At 39.8% G+C, this 7,615-nt stretch overlaps 1 long non-coding RNA gene across 1 annotated transcript in view; it reads left to right on the plus strand.

Moving 5' to 3' along the window:
* The first annotated feature begins 2,861 nt into the window (after positions 1 to 2,861).
* The window catches only part of LOC137969863 (uncharacterized), an 11,158-nt gene continuing 6,404 nt past the window's right edge, over positions 2,862 to 7,615 (plus strand). Inside the window, exon 1 of the long non-coding RNA XR_011116735.1 lies at positions 2,862 to 3,017. This is a non-coding gene — a long non-coding RNA (uncharacterized lncRNA). The remainder of the gene's footprint in view (positions 3,018 to 7,615) is intronic.

The following is a 7,615-nucleotide window of genomic DNA, read 5'->3' on the forward strand; positions in this document are numbered from 1 at the left end:
TGGGAGTTCTCTCCAGACATGGTGAAGTGATTGCTGGTGTGCCTCAGGGTGGTGTCATTTCTCCTACTCTTTTTAATGTGCATGTTAATGATATTGAGGAGTGCATTCCCAGGGAAATACCTGTATCCACCTGCACGTACTGTACCCTATACTAATTAGTCTCTAAGGACTCTGTTAGTCAAATACAGGGTGCTGTGACTCACTTGGAAAGTTGGGCTGTACAGAATAAAATGGACCTGAATGCTAAGGAGACAAAAGATATGTGGATCACCTTCAAGAAGTCTTGTCCAACTGCGCCTCCTATTAGCATCGGGCCTACTGAACTGGAGAGGGTTTCAGAGTTTAAACTAATGGGTGTATATGTACAGAACGATTTCAAGTAGAATATACATGTCTCAAGTATTGTCAGCTAAGCGTGTAAACGGATTCACTATCTTAGGGTCTGCAGGACAGCCCATCTCCCCAGGGACATTGGTCTAACAACTTACATCACTAAGATTAGACCTGTCTTAGAATATGCCTTGCCTGTCTGGGGAGGGTTGCCCATTTACTTCGAAGACGATCTACAGAGAATGCAGAATAGATGTCTAAATGTCATAGGACTCCCTAGGGATACTGTTGAGTCACTTGTAACTAGGCGTCAGAATTTGACGAGAAAGAATTTAAGCATATCCTAGAATCTGAAGCGCATCCTTGTAAACGTTTTCTAGATAAGACGGTGGATCATGGCCATAATTTAAGATCTTGTAAGATAAACCCATTGCACTTCAGAATACCTGTCTCACGCACTGTTATGCACAAACAATCGTTAATGCCTAGAGGTGCTAAACTTAATTAACATAACTTAACTTAATTTGTTATGTATATATGTAAATATATATTGGCAGTGTTTTGATATTTTACTGTGATATTACCGTAATTCTTATCGCCAAGGATAATAAATAAAGATATTATTATTATAAGCCCTTTTCTGTTCTGCAATCCTTGTTTTCAGTGATCGTTCAGTTTGGCCGTCACGGTATACAAATTGTAGTTGGTACAACTGATGTGCCAGATTGTGGCCGGTCAACCTTTTCCTGGGCTTTTGGTCATGTAGCGGGAACAAACTGAACAAACTTTCATAAGCGACTCTTTTTACCGGGAAGCAGGAATTTCAGTAAAGGATCCGCAATCTGGGAAATGACCACATCGCCATCCCGGAAGTCTAAATTTCTTTGGCACGCGCATAAGTCTCGCGCTACGTTTTCTTGAAACTTCGCAAGGAATTTTCCTCAGCGCACTAAGACCAACTAACTGAAACGTTCTCGAGCTCCATCCGGAACCTCTTGAACGAAACATAAAAAATAGTCAGTGTCAAACCATTATCTTACAACATCTCTTTCTGCAGTCACTAGGTTTGTTTGAAACCGGTTTTTTGGCTGATTGCTTACCCAACCAGGAGCCCCTTTGCGTTGCCACCGTAGGTATTGTCCATTCAGAGCAGCATTGGAGCAATTTAATTTTTAAACTGATCGCCCGCTTGAGGTTAAGGCTCACAACACTCTCCCTCTTTAGCACTTCGCTCCCTCGCAAGCTAGGGGTTCTCTCTCGAACCTTGCAAAAATTCCTCTGGCACTCAGGGCAAGCAAGAACGGTTACAATTTTTCCCCTTCCTCGGATCTGATGTTACTCTTTTGGGAGTGGGAGCTACTGGGAGCACAGGTGACCCAAGCTCTACGATTTAGTAATGTAAGAGAGGCGCGCGTTTGAACATCATATCAAAATGACCCTTAACTTGCATAGTAGATTGTTTTAACAGAGACGTCACCAAATTCTAAAATCGCAAGGTCTTCTGAATTTTTATCTATAGGTTTCCAGTTTTGTGAAATCTTTCGTTTCTTGAATTTCCGAATTGTCACCTTGCGTGACACCATGGTACAAAGCTATTTGGTTGGGAAAAAGTCTATCCCTATGAATCTTGGCAGTTTGAGCTTTTCAAGTACATTAGGAGATGTGTTCATACACATGTATTTTATCTCATGAGCGAAACTCCGGATGTTTTATACTAAAAAATCGTTCCCCGAATTTTACCTTCAAATTCGATACATTTTTCCAATACAAACCCTTCAGTTGTACATCCTGCGAGCAGTAGGGCTTTCCACTAGTTGTTCCAGATTTCCCAAAATGTTGCACCAAAAAAAAATCAAAATTAAAGTTGCTTTTTGTAACGAAACTAAAACTTTTTTTGTTTCTCTCTTCTTTTATTTGGTCGATTGCAAAAATATGCAGCAACATTTCTTTTGTATTTTCTATAAGCCCTACTGCATGCATCTTTTCGCCCACGATCTGTCCCAGGGTGGGAGGGGTAGGGAGGGAGGAACTTCCCTTTTTTTTAACAGGAAAATTCAAAATTTGACATTGTCAAATATGGCTAAATTAAGCACTAAAAGCTGATACGATATCTCGGAATTTGTAGAAAACAAGAAATTGCTCAGAATACAAAAAATTGCTCGAAACGAATAAAGTGGCCCGAAATACGAAAAGTTGCCAAAATTTGTCGAGGCTGGGTTGTTCGCAGTGGTTTCTCTCCCGGGGGAGCGTAGGCGGAACCAACTTCTCGCAGGGTACCCCTTGTAATAGGCCACTTCGGAAAATACCATAATATTTTTGTCTTCTCTTGGGACCATTGTAAATCCCAGGAGAAACTGGAAACAATGCTTATGCAAAATTTGGGGGGGGGGGGGAGGGGGTGGGGGGCAAACAAAGAGTATTATGGTATTTTCCGAAGTGGCTTAAATTTCGCTGGGTGACCCGTGGTGGTAGTGGCTTTCATGACCAATAACAATGTGCAATGCGTGACTTTAGGTCACGCGTACCTAGTCACGTACACCTTCTGTTGCTTCAAAGAGGGTGCTTGGAAACAACAACAGCGGAAAGTAGGGTATCATCGGTACTCCTTTAATACCACAAGCATGACTTCAGAGGGTGAAGTCGTTGTAACAGTTGGCGAAAAACAACCTGATACTGCAGATGAAAATGTAAGTTGGATTACATTACATTTAAAATTTATTTTTGCGTGGTTGTCCGCCTATGAGGGCGTTGATGCAGATGCGGAAAAATCTCATTAAAAGGAAGGCATTTGCTCGGGATGGGCTGATCGTAGAAAACAAATGAACTTAGTGAGAGAATAAAAGCCCGAAGAGAGACAAGGCAGCGGAGAAAAAAAAAACTTAATTTGTTGCCATTTAGAACAAAAGAGATTTTTACTTGATGTATTATTCCGGTATACAGCCGTAAGCAGCTATTTTAATATTGATTTTATCTACATATATGTACAGTTTTTCTCATTGTGATCGATATTATTTAAGGGAAAAAGATGAAGGTACTCTGCAGAAAAAGAATTTTTTCAGAACTAATAAATTCAAGATAGGCAAAGACTACTATGGCACCTCATAATAGGGTAATTCACAAGGTTTGGGCTTCCATTTAACTATAGATAGCAGGTACCAAGGAAGACCTAGAATTCGACTTTTTTTTCTATTTGGCGAACAAACGCATTTGAACCATCCAAATAATAGTCTTTAACATGACTTTGTTATGAGTTAGCATATTGAAGCTGATCAGTTGGAACAGACAATAAGTGCATACATTTAATGCAAGTAAACAGCAGCTGCTACATTTATTACGAATGAGAGAAGTGATGAATCAGGGAGAAGTGATCTTCGCATTTAGCTGAACAATTTAGCAATAATATTATTATTGTGTGTTATAGACACCTGAAAATTTCAGGTGGCTGCAACTGGATTCAAACCCATGACCTCCTCTACAATGCCGATGCTATGCTCTGCCAACTGATATATGAAACCACACAGTTTGGAGCAGGTCAATTTGTTGGGCTCAATTAATATACGGCGGGTCTTAAACACAGGTCTCGTTCCACAGGTCACTCATTGCAGGTCATTGTTTTACCTTTTTGAAAGTAACCCAAAACCCTCAACTAGGCTAACCCTAGGCCTAAAAACCAACCTTACACCTAGTGTTAGCGTAATAAAGGGTTTGGTTTACTTTTCAAAAGGTAAAACAATGACCTGCAATGAGTGACCTGTGTTTTAATTAGACCCGCTGTCAAATATACATTCATTTCATGTACATTTAATATTGACTATTTTCAATCATTTTATTATAATTTATTATTATGTAAGATTTCATTTTTGTTTTCGTGAATCATTTAAATAACTTGAATTGCAGTCATGAGTTACACTTCATCATTTTCTTTACATTCAAACAGTTTATACATATTTATAGAACTTCTTAACTATATTTGCATTCTGGCAGATAATCCATTTCTGACAGCGTTCAATAAGGAAGGACAGCTCCTTGTCAGTGTTCGTTTTTGAGCTTAGTCCTTTCCTTAGCTCCTCAAGGTAGCCACCGAGAAAGTCAAAAACAATGTTGATTTGTTTAAAGCTTAGGCTTTTAGACAGTTATTTGATGCCTGCACAAAGCTCTGTGTAATTTTTCTTTTTTTAGCAGTTTTGTCCGGAATTGTGCCAACATGGCAGATAGTGCCTTCCAGTGGTGTCCAATTATTAGTCTGTTTGTCGTAGACTGCCATGTTTTTATTTGCCCCATTTTTTGGTGCCTTCTGAAGTTGGAAAGGTACATCCCAAAGAATTTTTGCATTTTCATTCTCCATTACTGTAGAGAGTGGCCTTTGTTGATACCATGGGTTTTCATTTATTATTTACAACTATTGCAGCAATGTTCTGCTGGAGGTTCTGGTACAAGCAGCATAAACCTGTCTTAGCATTCCAGAACTGTTCTTAGGATCCGTACTGACTGAAAAAGAATGGTCTTCTGCATCGTATGGGCCTAATAAGCCCAGCGTGGATATCTGCCAAATAGTCTTCTTTCCCCTATGACAATCGGGGTGATTACAGCTTTCTTCAAGTGCCAGAGGGTTTTGATGTCAATTGCTTAATTCCCGGTATTTGTTAACTTTTTGTTGACTTTTTAGTTCTCCTTCAGAGCGATTCTGCAACCACCTGCGCACTCTACATCAATAATATGGCATATCTTGTTGGTCTTTTCAACAACTACAATGTCGGGTTTGTTGTGTGGCATCTTCTTCTCAGTCTGGTAAGGGATAAGGGAAATCTACAATAACTAAATGCCGCCTTGACCTTTTAGAAGAACTCTGGAACTTCCCAAATGAGTTCATTAAGTTCTCTTCTACAAGAGCAGCTGTTGTTGAAACAATTGAAGAATTATCTATGAAGAGTAACGTTTCAAATGTAGTTGCTGCAGTTGATGGAAGTCATATCCCCATTAAAGCACCATCAGTCAATCATGATGACTACAAATTTCAATTACATTGATTTTTATAGCTTACTTCTTCAAGGGGTGGTAGATTCTACAGGATTGTTTTTATCCGTTGCCAAAGGATTTCTTGGAAGCCTTCATGATGCCAGAATGCTGCAATTAACTGATTTTATTGGGCTTCCGAAAATGAAGAGTTTCTCATGAAGCCTGCCCTACATTTTGGGGGGACTGTAATTCGTCCCCTTGTTGTTGGACACTCTGCATGCCCATGAACAGGGTTCTAATTATAGAATTGTCAAAAGCTATTGCCGTGCTATTTTCAACAATGCTGCTCTCTTGTTTGCTGCCTGTTTCCTTTGACATAGTCAAGGGGCTCTGCTTCACAAACGTACAATTCACTTTCTTGGAGCTAACCATGATTTGGTTGACCCCATGATAAACTTTGCATAAACTTTTCATGGTCTGACACCCGACCCTGTTGTTGTTGTTGTTGTTGTTGTTGTCACAGGCATCTTTGCATTTTGTCAAGTATTCCTCGTCATTTTTCCTTTATCTGTGCTAAGGTTTTTGAAGTAGTAATTCGAGCCTTGTGGCACAATTCCATGAATTTATCGTTTATGCTGTCCCATACACTTTTCTTTTGGGCTTGGGTGCTTTTTGACATTTCAACAAGTTAATGATGCTCCTTGTATGCTATGACAAGGCACTTCACCTATGGGTTTGTCCAGGAACAGCGTTCGTTTTTCAGTTCAGAGGATTCACTTACTGAAGACCTGCAACTACAGGTGCTGTCCTGGGGAATTTGAAATGTTCCTGAAGGTTTTCAAATGTCAATTTTCCCACCCTTGGATGTCCATTTTAAGTAAAACTTGTTCTAAAGTAAATTCAACCAACTCAGGTATTCACAATACTTTATGGCAGACCTCAGTGACTCTGAAGTATCCTGGTAATACCATAAATGGTACCACCAAGTTCGTGATTTTCCCCAACTGACAGGGGCTGGGGAGTACGGTTGAAAGTTGGGGTGGGCCCTAGGTTTGGTTGGGTCACGGAAGTGTGAGTGAAGAGGAGAGAGGTTCGGGAGAAAACAACACCGTGGGAGAAAAGTGTTGGGGGTGGGGGAAGGGCGAACCCCCAGTCCCTCCCTCTGCGTGGCCTGTGACTGAAGAAGGCATATTCTAGCTAATCAAATTATTGTACACTGCCATCAAATGATTTTGTGTGTAATTAGGGCGGGCACATTGTTGTCGAAGTTGTTTTCGCAACTGGAAAATTTAAGAAATTACCTCCTATAGACACCTGAAAAATTCAGGCAGCTTCAACGGAATTTGTTCCCATGGCCTCTGCGATGCCAGTGCAATGCTGTACGAACTGAGCTACATACATGTATATGAAGCCACACAGTTGGGAGTAAACAGAAGAGACCTTCAGGCCTTTCTTATTGCATCCTGCCCCTCTCTTTCTGTTGTCCTTAACAGAAAAGCAGGTATGCCATTGGAAGTCGTCTTGACTATTTACTGTTCTCAAATTTGTCCTCTCTTGGAATATGCATCACCGGTTTGGGGCGGACTGCCCCAATAACTTGCAGATGACCTCCAAAGAGTACAAAACAGGAGTCTGGACATCACTGGTGCTGCTAGATCAACCCTATCATCATTAGATGAAAGACGATCACAGTACACAAAATGAGAACTTGAAAGAACATGCGCACTGCTGAACACCCTAATCAAGTATTTATTAGTACACATGCAATAGGAACTATAGCCTTAGATCAAATCAAGAAATTAATGTAAAAATACGAAGATCAGGCACTAAAAGACATATGAACTCATTTATACCTAGAGTAACAAGACTAATTCAAAGATAGTCATAGTTAAACCTTTTACAGTGTACATTTAAAATCTGAATTCTTGCATTTTGATATATGCTTATTTTACATGTAAATCTACTGTATATTTTTCCAAAGGAGATAAATAAAGTTATTATTTATTATTATTTAGTCTTTTAAAGTGGTTGAATTACATCACAACCTTGATATTAGTAAGAAGATTACTCAGGGTTAAATTTACTATTGTCTTCCTGTGATTTTGAAATTGTGGTTGCTACAGTTATACAGTGTAGTGTGTCTTATTTCATTTGTGGGTAGGAGTACTTGTCTTGCTGCTGCTTCCACATTATTTGGATCCTTCTCATACAGAATTTTCAGTACTTCACTTGGAGGTGACGAGGCCACCCACCATTCAAGGCATGTCATGACGGCACTTGTATTCTGTCTGGGCTAGCTTTGGACATTATCATTATTATTACTATTATT

This window comes from Montipora foliosa, chromosome 9, assembly GCF_036669935.1.
Source record: "Montipora foliosa isolate CH-2021 chromosome 9, ASM3666993v2, whole genome shotgun sequence".
Classification (NCBI taxonomy): Eukaryota; Metazoa; Cnidaria; class Anthozoa; order Scleractinia; family Acroporidae; genus Montipora; species Montipora foliosa.